General features: G+C 36.7%; 1 protein-coding gene across 2 annotated transcripts in view; it reads right to left on the reverse strand.

The window, feature by feature from the left end:
- The window catches only part of SSH2 (slingshot protein phosphatase 2), a 245,054-nt gene that overhangs the window by 228,082 nt on the left and 4,660 nt on the right, over positions 1–12,312 (reverse strand). The gene's annotated exons all lie outside the window — the stretch shown is intronic.

A 12,312-nucleotide genomic window follows, 5' to 3' on the forward strand; every position in this document is an offset into this window, starting at 1 on the left:
TTCCAGATGGGGCATGAAAGACTCAGAAAGATTAAGCAAACTGGTCCAGTATCACTCTGCTAGTAAGTCTTTATATCAGGACGTAAACTCAAGCTTTCCCATTTTAAGTTCAACACTCTTCCCACGTTACAAAAAAATGTCTCTTTTCCACCAGGTTATCCTAGAAACCTAATTAAATAACTAACTCATAGAAGCCAGGAGCACATAGTAAATGGGAAAAAAAAAAAGTTATAAAGTGTTCACAAACTGGTGGCCCACAAGGTAAGTTTGGGCCACAGATAAGCTCTGTTTAGCCCCCAAGATACATTCCTTTAAATCTTCATTAGTTGTTATGATAGACAAAGTCTGACAACAGCTATTGCAAAGATCCTTCTCCCTGTTGCCAATGATTAAGATGGAAAGTCACATATTGCCTTCCTAGGCTCTCTTGCACCAAGGGATAATCACGTAATCTAGTTCTGGCCAGAGACTAAAAGAGAAGTCTGCCAGGAATGGGGGGTTTGTTTCCAGGAAAACCTATGCTCTCCTAATCAAAGGTATAGCTAATTGCTGGTACTGCACCTTTTACTCCTTCCTGCATCAAACATGGATATACTAGCTGGAGCTACAACAGACATTTTTTTATATGGAGACAAACATAAAAATGGGAATCAGTACATTATTAATGGAAGAACACAAAGTTATAAAGGACTTGGATCCTTATGGTATTGTTGAGCTACTACTAAGCTGGTCCTGGACTATGTATCTTGGACTTCTGTTAGATAAACCAAAAATATTCTTATGGTTCAAACTTGGTCTTTTGTTGCTTCTAGCCAAAATAATTTCCAGCCAATTCAGCTGCCAACATTTAAAAATCAAGAAATTTCACATAACAATCTGCATCACTAGTGTTTCTTGAACAAGATGACTTTTCTGGAAACACTGGGTCTACACTCTCACTTGGTTACAATTGGGAGCCTCTGACAATAGAGTTCTCAGTCTCCAAAGTACCACAGGCCCCATGCGGCCAGCTTCACTAATTTTGTTCATCTGCTTAATCCCACTGCCACATTTAACCATCTGAGCCACCCAGGCGCCCCCCCACTGCCACATTTAAATGTGTGATCTTCTGTATTACATTTCAATGTATGTCTAGCCTAGAACCCAGGTAGCCACTTGAATGCCTAGTATCCTAGAAAACCTCCAATCAATCACTACCAAAGATAGAATACAGCATTTTTAATTTGGCAAAAACTCTCTTGAAACTGCTCAAGAAATGAGTTATTCTAAACTATCCCTGGAGCCAAACTCTAGAGACTATTTAACAGTAAAATAAGGAGTTAAAGTAGTCAATTTTCCAGTTCTGAAATTCTGTTAAACCCCAGGAAGCAATATTTATGAATAAACCCTAAAATTTTCATAGTAATCAAAAGTCCAAGAAACCTCCTGCATTTCTTACATAGGACTAGCAAAGAAATATAAAAACCACTGCATCCAAAATCCCTCAAACAAGAAATTGAGGTTGTGATTTTGTAGTCTTAGCAGCAAGGTAAGCTTGCACCACTACTGCACATTACTGATAAAAGAAAGATTTAGGGTTCCAATATCCAAAACTATTAAGCCAGAATCTCACAAAAATCTCAGAAGTCACAGGTAGAGGATGATGATGTGGGACATTTCAAGATGGCTGTCATCTAGGAGAGCTAAATAATGTAGATTTTCACTAGAAGCAGTTCCAAGAAATGATACACATCTCAACTGCCAAAAGACTATTTCTTGTCAATTACTTGGAAAATGATATAAACAAAGGCTGAATTCTCAAATATCACTCATTTGTGCCCACTGAGCATTAAACTTGGACATACCCTCAGTGCAAAATTCACTGCATCTTTATCTGGAAAGAATTTTAATAGCTCTAATGGTAATTACAGATAAGCACAAACTAGTTTTCACCATCTTCAAATGTGCTTCATTACACATTACTTCATTACCATTACAAAGATGGTTGTGTCCATTTGAATCCAGGGTATACAACTTCTCATAAAGTAACACATCTGAGAGTAGTACATACTGGACACATACAGTAAAGATGAAAATATATCACCAAAAATAAATACACTTTGGAAACCAGACTATCATAATTTTTTTTTTAAGATTTATTTATTTATTTGAGAGAGAGAGCAGGCGGGGGCAGAGGGAGAGGGAGAGAGAGAATCTCAAGCAGACTCTCAGCTGAGCATGGAGCTGGATGCAGGGCTCAATCTCATGACCCTGAGATCATGACCTCAGCCGAAATCAAGAGACAGACGCTTAACCAACTCACCACCCAGGAGCCCCCTATCATAATCTTTTAAAATTAAGTCTGTATGTAATACTGTGCAAAAAGCAAAGAATTAAATCTACTTAACAACAGTAATCACTAGCAGTTAACTGAACACCCACTATGCTATAGTTCTAGACACTGCTAAGCAGTCATTTAGTTATTTCACGAAAGCCAACAATAATTCTGTAAAATAAGGTAACTGAAACTTAGAAAGGTGATTTGCCCAAAATCCACACTTAGTAAGTGGAAGAGCTGGGATTTTAACTCTGGAATCTGTGTCTACAACCTAAAGCCAATTTAACCACTATGCCATAATGCAGCTTACTTCCTTGAGAACAAGTACGTAAGACATAAAATCATTATTAAATTAGCCAGAGAGGGAAACTGTCCTTTTGGGTCCGGATTTGGCAGGAAAGAAAAGCATACTGAATGAGGGCCAGCGTATAAAATAGTTTTTCTTCAGAGGAATATAATCAAGAAAGGTTTAGCATTAAAAAAAAAAAAAGTCTCATTATTTCAATATCACTGTCACATTACTTAATAATCTTAAAGAAATTCTGCTCTCAACTTCCAAAATGGTATTTCAGAAAGTCAGTAATAAATCAAGTAAAGTAGGCAAAAAGCAAAATGAGGAAAGAGAACTTAGTAATTTTAGGGAGGGGTTAAGAAGTAACTATCTTACAAGGCATTTTTCTCTACTATTGCCCTATACATTTTCCAAGAACATTTTTGTGTATTCAAATATTTTCCAAAAGCAATTGTCCATTTCAATAATTTTTCCTTCATCTTTGAATTTAGAAGCACATATGATCTAATTCTATATAGGGTTTCACTTTGGAGTCCACACAACTATTGCAGAAAAGTTATTTCTAATTAGAGAATCACTATTATAGTTATTTCAGAAATGTGAGCCACAAACAAAATACAGAATAAAAAAGTACAAAATCAAATGGGATATTTAAGTATATCAGCAGAATGAAGAAAGAATGAAACACAGAACCTCAATCATCTAATTTTCTAAATCACATGTTCAAGATAAGGCAACTTGTGAAAAAAAAGCAACTTGTTTTAAAAAGGGTAGACTGTACTAGCAGCTTAAGTGATATAAAGTCTTGTGCATAGTGGGATTTAATAAATGTTTGCAAATGAGTGCAATCCAATAAAGTGAAAAAAATCTATGAGAAAAAGAAAGAATAAGCCTGGGACCTGTTAAAACACCGTCTTCCTCTAAGTGCCTGAATCACCTGACAGGACAGCTGGAAACAAAGCAAAGACTAATTTGGTGAGCGACATCTCTATTTCTAACTTTTGAATGACTGGCATTCTGAACAAGCTCGTGCAGCACAGAGGTCCAAATCTTCCTGTGTCTTAATAGTCACAACTATAGCCTTCTATAAGACAATTTCAAAAACACATGAAGATTTAATGGTTTTAATAAAATTCTCTTCATTTGGGATGCCTGGGTGGCTCAGTCGGTTAAGCGGCTGCCTTCGGCTCAGGTCATGATCCCAGAGCCCTGGAATCGAGTCCCGCATCGGGCTCCTTGCTCAGCAGGGAGCCTGCTTCTCCCTCTGCCTGCAACTCCCCCTTTCTTGTATTCTCACTCACTCTCTCGCCCACGCTCTCTCTCTCTAGCAAATAAATAAAATCTTTAAAAAAATAAAATAAAATTCTCTTAATTTTTGAAATCTTTTGGATTAAAGTTCTATAAAGCAGCGCTTAAACTGAAATCTAATATTTTCTTTCTCCTAAAAGCTTTATATTTAATTTTCAAGATTCTATATCATGCAAAAATGTTTTGTAAGCAAGTGGAGGAGTTCCTGGATTTTTCAGCCACATCTTGCCTAACCAGATGTCCTTTACAGTCGTATAGTTTCCTTTGAAGTTTAATTGAAAACCACAGAATCAGCATAAAAATGCTCAGAGTTGGGAAAGTTGCAGTTTGTATAAGGCAGATAGATCAAGAAGACGAATCAAAATATTGTGCTCATAGAAAATTTATGGCAATTTTTTTCAGTACTCTCTTAAGGAAGAAATAGGTTGTTTATTTTCTAACAGGGTTCAATAATAAAAACTATAATCAAAATGTAGCCAAAGTTTGAACCAAAGACCTCTTGTTATATCGTATGTGACTTCAGTTGGTTCAGAGTTGCATTTTCTAAAAGCTGCATTCAATTTCAACTGCCAACTGTTTGGTATAGTTGAATTAGACAGATCATTCCTCTCACCTACTGTTTCTTTGTACAAAGATATATTTAAACCCATGAATACATTCAATGTCCTCAGATTCTCTATATTTTAAAAAAAATCTGTAAATGTCTGTTCTACTTTGCCACATGATTTGTAGTCCCAATCATTAAAAACACCAACACATTCAGTCTATTATTTGACTATACAAACTAAGATGACCACTTGCAATTATCTGTCCTACCATATAGCAGAACATCCAATAGATTAATATGCTACTAAGCATGGCCTAGTGAATTGATAAGCTCTCAAGGGAAGGAGATTTTTAAAGATTACAGTTACATTAATCATTCTATATGGTGCTCCAGGGTCATTACAAAATCATACACAATATACTTTGCTGTGGAGACTGGGACTCCCTGATTTAAAAAATAAAGCTACTACTGAGTCGAAAAATTTAAAAAGAAAAAAGATATAGAGAAACTAACCCCTGAAATAGGCTACTTGTTTAAGTTATATTGTCATAAAGCATGTATCTTCCTCACTAAATGTGTGTTCTAATGAAAATTTGCTTAATAAACAAATAGCTACCCTAAATCACCATCATAAAAAAAACAATTACTCCATGAGTGCATGCTATTTGGTGCCAGACATAGTCCTAAGGCATTCTCTCATTTAATGCTTATTTCTGTGAAAAAAGTACTCTTATTACCCCTATTTTACAGATGGGCAAACTGAAGCATAGAACAGTTAAGTGACTTGCCGAAGTCTAGTACATTGTAAAGCCGGGATTCAGATTCAGGCAGATATTTCCCAGACCCTACATTCTTAACCACTACAATGGACCGCCTTCATGTTGCTACAGGTATTTGAAGACCAGTATTAGGGCTTCCCCACCATATGGACTATATTAGAATCATTCGCAGATACTATTTTTATTCGAAACTACAATCGCTTTCTCAAACCCCAAAGAACCAATGAACTTCCTTAATAGATTAAGATGCATTATGAGATGCTAACATGTGGTTTATTTTAATTTTTGCCTGAGATATGCTAAGTATCATAATTGTGAAGAGAGGGCTCTCCCAAGTTGTTGCTGTTTCTATAAAAATGTCTGCAGCAATAATTGGAGAATCACTGCTCCAATAAGTAAGTTGCACAAAGATGTCTTTCCTTAAACTTTAATAAATATAATTTCATACATTCCCCTATCTGTCTGAAGCAGTAAAAAAGGGATTGGATTTTTTTTCTTTAACTAGGGCAAGGTATGGAGCTGGGAGAGAAAGAATAGGCAAGGGGCAATGTAACAACTACAAACACATGTTTTCCAAAGATAGAAGCTTGAGTATCTGGCTATCATGCCTTGATAGCAATATCTTACGATAACCACCCCGTAGGAAAAAAACCTGGCTTCTAATTATGAATGGAACTGAAAGGGATTAATATTTATAAGTAGATAACATATCTTTCATTTTTTTAGCTGCAAAGATCTTTTGCTCCTCCATCTTTCCTAATTACTCTGTTCCACATTCTCTATCCATTATCCCCTTTGGAAATGATACCTTCTTCCCTATACACACTTGGTTTTGCCTCTCCTATTGCACTCACTATACTACTTTTATAGGTTATTATAGCTGCCTTCCCCCCTAGACCTGTAAATTCTAAGATAAGGATAATGCCTTACATCATCCCACAGTGCTTGAGAAGATTCTCAAATGAGTTTATCAACTACTAAGGCATACCCAGCAAAATGACACAAATTACAGTGATTCAAACTAAAGCAAGGCAAACATGAAACAAAATGAGTAAAAAAAAAAAAAAAGGAAGAAATCAAACACACAAACAGAGAGACTAACTCTTAACACCCAGAAGAGAATTTAGTCTAGTAATTGGTCTCTGAGTAGACAACCAAAGCTTAAATACCAGCTCTGCCACTCCAAGCTAGGGGAGTCTAGACAGCTCCCTAAAATCAGTTACTTCATCTGTAAAATAGGAACAATAGTAGTACTCCTTCAATGGTTGTTGTGTTGCCTGTTTAACACTGAACCTAGTCTCTACAGCACAGCAAACACTTGAAACGTGTTAGCTATCAGGACAGTTATACTTTAAGGTTTCTTGCCTCTAATCATAAATTTTATTTTTTTAAAGATTTTATTTATTTATTTGACAGAGAGAGACAGCGAGAGAAGGAATACAAGCAGGGGGAGTGGGAGAGGGATAAGCAGGCTTCCCACCAAGTAGAGAGCCCGATGACGTGGGGCTGCATCCCAGGACCCTGGGATCATGACCTGAGCCGAAGGCAGACACTTAATGACTGAGCCACCCAGGCGCACCCTAATCATAAATTTTAACAAATTCTCTTTAAAGGAAAGCCAAGAGAACATATACACTATATGAAAGGTTAAACTAACAGCATAGATGTTATAATTCAGAAAAATTATGCTTACTCTCCAGCCCTATTTTATGCACTTTGTAAGACATCAGCATTGTACTGCTTGTGGTTCTCAATGTACATCTGCTATTTCTAATCCCTGTGCTTTAAATTCATGCTTAAGAATGCTCCCTTCCCGGGCACCTGGGTGGCTCAGTGGGTTAAGCATCTGCCTTCGGCTCAGGTCATGATTCCAGGGTCCTGGGATCGAGTCCCGAATTGGGCTCCCTGCTCAGCAGGGAGTCTGCTTCTCCTTCTGCCCCTCTCCTCTGCTCCTGCGCTCTCTCTCAAGTAAATAAATAAAATCTTTAAAAAAAAGAAAGAAAGAAAGAAAAGAATGCTTCCCTCCCTCCTGCTACTCACCCCTAACCCTCTGTTCGCTGGCCAACTCCCACTCACTCTTTAAGGCTCCAACTAAGAAATCCTTACTGGCCTTCTTTCTCTTCCTCAAGGCTTATATCATCTGTGATTACTACACTGTACTCTATTTACTTTTTTAATACCAATCTTTCCACTTATACTCTAAAAGCTTCCTCAGGCCAGGGACTAACTGGCTGCTGGATCTCCAATCCTGGCATGAATGAGTAAAAAAGAGTTACCTCCAGAACTGAGTATAGCACAGAATACAAAAAGGTACTAAATTACTTTTTTAAAAAATTATATCAAACTGCTCCATAAAAACTAGGCTGGAATACAGTATACTACCATTTGTTTCTAAGCATATTCTCTCCCACTCAGTCAGTGAAATATTTCCCATTTTTCAGGAAATCTTGGGAACCAGGGGCCTCTCACTACATTTCAGAGCCAAGATCACCTCACCAGACTTTCTCTTGACAAACAGGAAAATGAAGGGCTCTGTGAACAGCAGCTGTGCTCCACAGCTGGGCAAGAAAATGCAGGACAGTTTGTAAAAGTATCTGAAAAGGACTCAGTGCTGAGAACCAGAGGAAGAGAATGGATGGGGTTACCTGAACAAAATAGCACTCATTAAATATCTGCTGACTAACAAAGAATCTTTGGGTCTCTCCCATGTACACCTGACTTCTGGCAGATTTCAGATTGCGTAACGGGTCTTATCAATAATCACACGGGGTTTTTTAAATTAGAAATAGTTTCCTTACTATAGTTAAGTTTTTTGAATGAATGAACAAATAAGTGAAAAACATGGACACGTGAATGCCTACAATGGGCCAGGCAATGTGTAGCCAGCAAAACAGGAGACATTTAATGGAAACAGTAAAGCCCCAAGCTGCTGGTACCAGCAATGGTATTTAATGGTGCTATATAGGAAGGCAGTGTGGGCTCTGCATGGTGCCTTTTTTCAGACTGGGCATAATCTAGAATCTGCTCCCTTCCATTTTTTTTTTAAGATTTATTTATTTATTTGATGGGGGGAGAGGGAGAGGGAGAGAGAGAATCTCAGACTCCCCACTGAGCCGGATGGGGGGGGGGGGGCCTTCATCTCTTGACCCTGAGATCATGACCTGAGCTGAAATCAAGAGTCAGTAGCTTAACCCACTGAGCCACGCAGGTGCCCCTGTTCCCTCTCACTTAAAGCCAGAAAGAAATGACAAGACACATGAAGATACCTTTTGATTACCAAAGGACTGCTCTTACTCTGGACTTCCCAAGGCACTTGAGTCAAATTTTCAAACCTAAGCTAGTTGTAGTTTATTGTCTATCCATGCAGTTAAATGAATACTAAGTAATATCTGCTAAACTAACTAAACTCCTGTGGGACTAGCAATAGAACTTCAGTGGAACACATTTTAGCTTGTAACTCCAATTTAGTATTTCCCATAGGTGGAATTACACACCATTAGAAAAAGAAGCCATTGTTTCATAAAATGAACTGAGACAAGTTGATAACTGTTTGGAACAAAATAAGTTTAATATTTACCTCATACCATGTAGTAAAATTAATTTCAGATGATTAAAGTTAAATATAAAAATAAACTATTAAAAAAATAAAGAAAATATAGGTGAATATATCTCTATTGATGGAAAGTTGAACTAAGAAAAACAATGGAAAAACATACACACGCAGACTTTGGATTGATGGTATTAAAAGTTTTACTGATGGCATTAAAGTTTTTTAAATGTTTATATATCCATGAATAAAATAAACCAGATAAAACAAAATGGCAATTGAAAAACCAAGGCAAATGTCCAACATAACAGAAAAAGGTTAACATTCTTAGTGTATAAAAAATATTTACAAGGGGAACCTGGGTGGCTTAGTCAGTTGAGCGTCGGACTCTTGGTTTTGGCTCAGGTCATGATAAATCAGGGAAGCCTTGCTGGCTCAGTCAGTAAAGCATGTGACTCTTGATCTTGGGATCATGACTTCGAGCCCCACATAGGGCACAGAAATTACTTTAAAAAAATATTTACAAATCAGTATGGCAAAAATGGCTATCCACGGAGAAAGTCGAGCTAATCACATGAATGACTTACAAAACAGGGAATATAAAAAATATAGTAGCAAATATTTGAAAAAAATGTTTAACCCCTGAAAAAAATGTAAATTAAAATGATAAAATACTAGTGGTTAAGAGAAAGGGGTCTAGGGGCGCCTGGGTGGCTCAGTCGTTAAGCGTCTGCCTTCGGCTCAGGTCCTGATCCCAGGGTCCTGGGATCAAGCGCCGCATCGGGCTCCCTGCTTGGCGGGAGGCCTGCTTCTCCCTCTCCTGCTCCCTCTGCTTCTGTTCCCTATCTCGCTGTGTCTCTGTCAAATAAATAAATAAAAAATCTTAAAAAAAAAAAAGAAAAGAGAAAGGGGTCTGGGGTTAGAAACCAGGCCTATAATCTTGGGCAACTCATTTTACTTCTCTGAGCCTCAATTTTCTTTCCTTTTTTTTTTTTTAATATTTTATTTATTTGTCAGAGAAAAAGAGAGATTGAGCAAGCAGCGGGAGTGGCAGGCAGAGGGAGACGCAGGCTCCCCACTGAGCAAGGAGCCCAATGTGGGACTCGATTCCAGGACTCAGGGATCATGATCTGAGCCAAAGGCAGATGCTTAACCAACTGAGACACCCAGGCGTCCCTGAGCCTCAATTTTCTTTGTAAAACAGAGATAATAAGGAGTGATGTAAAAATTAAATAACATAATGCATGTATTCAACATAGTGCCTGGTACACAATAAGTGTTCAATAAACAATAAAAATAACAATAGCTCTTACTATAATAAAGAAAAAAGATGATGATACTCAGGGCTGATGAGGGTGCAGTGGAGCCAACATTTTTATGAACCTGACCTCTGGTATATTTCACAGTTTGTCAACGAAGTTTGATTCGACATTTCTGGAGGACAATTTAGCAATATGTACCCCAAGTCTTAAAGGTGGTCATACTCTTTAGGCTTCTGGAAACATAAATGTTTAAAAACAATGAAAAAACTCAAAATGGAAAAGTCTGTTAAATAATACCATATTCATTGATTCATCATCCATTGATCCATTTGTCCAATATTATTAACCCTGGTGATACAAAATTATGAAAACAGACCTAGTCCCTGCTTAAAGGTTAGGTGGGGAGATAAGCAGTCAAACAATCAAGTGCATTAAGGAGGTAAGAGCCACGATGGGTAAGTATAGAGTGCTATGGTGCGCATAGAAGGAGCACCTACCATAGTCTGAGAGTGGAGTCAGGGAAGCTTCCCAGAAGAAGTGACATTTAAGCTGGGACCTGAAGGATGAGTAGGAATTAGTCAGGTAAAGAGATGAAGAAAAAGTGTTCCAGGTAAAGGGAACAGCATGTGCAAAAGCCTAGAGATCAAAGGGAGCATGGCATGTCAGCTTGACTGAGCAGTGTGCAAGGCAGGAACTTGGGAAGAGACAAAGATGAAGAGGTAAAGCAAGGTTTGTTCATTAAAAGTCTTGCTAGCAAAACTCTGGAGTGTAGACTTTATTCTAAGGGCAATACAAACAGTTAAAAAGCAATCAGTGCTAATAAATAGTCAATATTCATAATATATCAAGAGGATACACAGGTTGAAAAGAATGAACAAATAGCTCATAAAATGGAAATACAGGATTGTAGTGAAGGTTGCACAACTCTAAGTTTTACTAAAAATTGCTGAATTGTACAATTATTAAAATGGGTTTATTTTAGGCTTTGTGGACTATACCTCAATAAAGCTATCTTTTAAAAAGTTAAGAGAAATGCCTACTAAACATCTGAAAAATATTCAACTTTTCTAGTAATAAAATATATATAAGACCAGTGAGGTACTATTCTTTATCCTTGAAAATTACTAATGATTAAATATGAAATGAGGATATCCAGTGTCAATAAGGCTAAGAGAAATGAGTATTCTTACACTATGCTCGTTGAAATAAATGTTAATTGGAATAACCTCTCTAGAAAGTATAAATATGCAACAGGAGTCTTAAAATTGCTTATACTCTGTGATCCAGTAATTATATTTCTTGAAATCTTAATAAATGTTCCAAAATGCAGTCAAATATTTATGCCCAATGATGTTCACTGCAATGTGATTTATAATAACAACAACAAAAAAAAGCTGGAAAAAACCCAGATGTTCAACAATAGTGGAATGGTTAGGATGAGTTATAACTGCCCAATGTAGCCATTTAAGTGATATGGCACATAGATATATATCTATGACGTATATCAAACTTTAAAAGAACCAAATATACAAAATTATACAGACAGCAGCATTTCAGCTATGTAAAATACATATACAATTGTACAGGACATATCTTTCATTCTCTTTTCTGTGCTTTTCCAAAATTTTTCCAAAATTTCCTACAATAACCATATATTATTTCTATAGTGTAAGAAAGTTTCTAAAGCTATCTTCAAAAAATTAAAAAGCATCACTTTTAAGTATTTATACTTCAGACAAATCAATTTCATATTTGCTATGGTTTTATTTTCTCTGGGAGAAAGGTGTAGTCATATTTGAATATATATAAAATATACATATAATTCAATAATATCTTATTTATCTAGCATCATATATGGAAATGAATTTCCCCAGTTAATTAAAATGTGCATCATAAACTTCAAAACTTCAGTGAAACTTTGATGGATATCTATCTCAAAATACAATTCACTCAATCCTGACCACTTAAATGAAGACAAAACAAGATGAAGCCTTATTATGATTATTCAGGGTCATCATTATGACCACATAATAGTAGCTCTGAGGGACCACCAGGCCTTAGAGAGGGATTTGTCCTTACATTAAGTAGTCCATAACTGCTAAATTTTTTCTTATGCCAGCTATTTATAAATCTTCTTCTTCCTCCCTTGCTATAAAACCATCAGCTATCATTTCCCAGAACTGTAAGCAGCCGGTCTTTAGCAGCACCAGCCACACTTTTCCTTCCTATTTTGCTGTTGATAATCTTCTTAGAGTAAAAA

The sequence above is a fragment of the Phoca vitulina genome, unplaced genomic scaffold (assembly GCF_004348235.1).
Source record: "Phoca vitulina isolate PV1807 unplaced genomic scaffold, GSC_HSeal_1.0 scaffold40, whole genome shotgun sequence".
Lineage (NCBI taxonomy): Eukaryota > Metazoa > Chordata > Mammalia > Carnivora > Phocidae > Phoca > Phoca vitulina.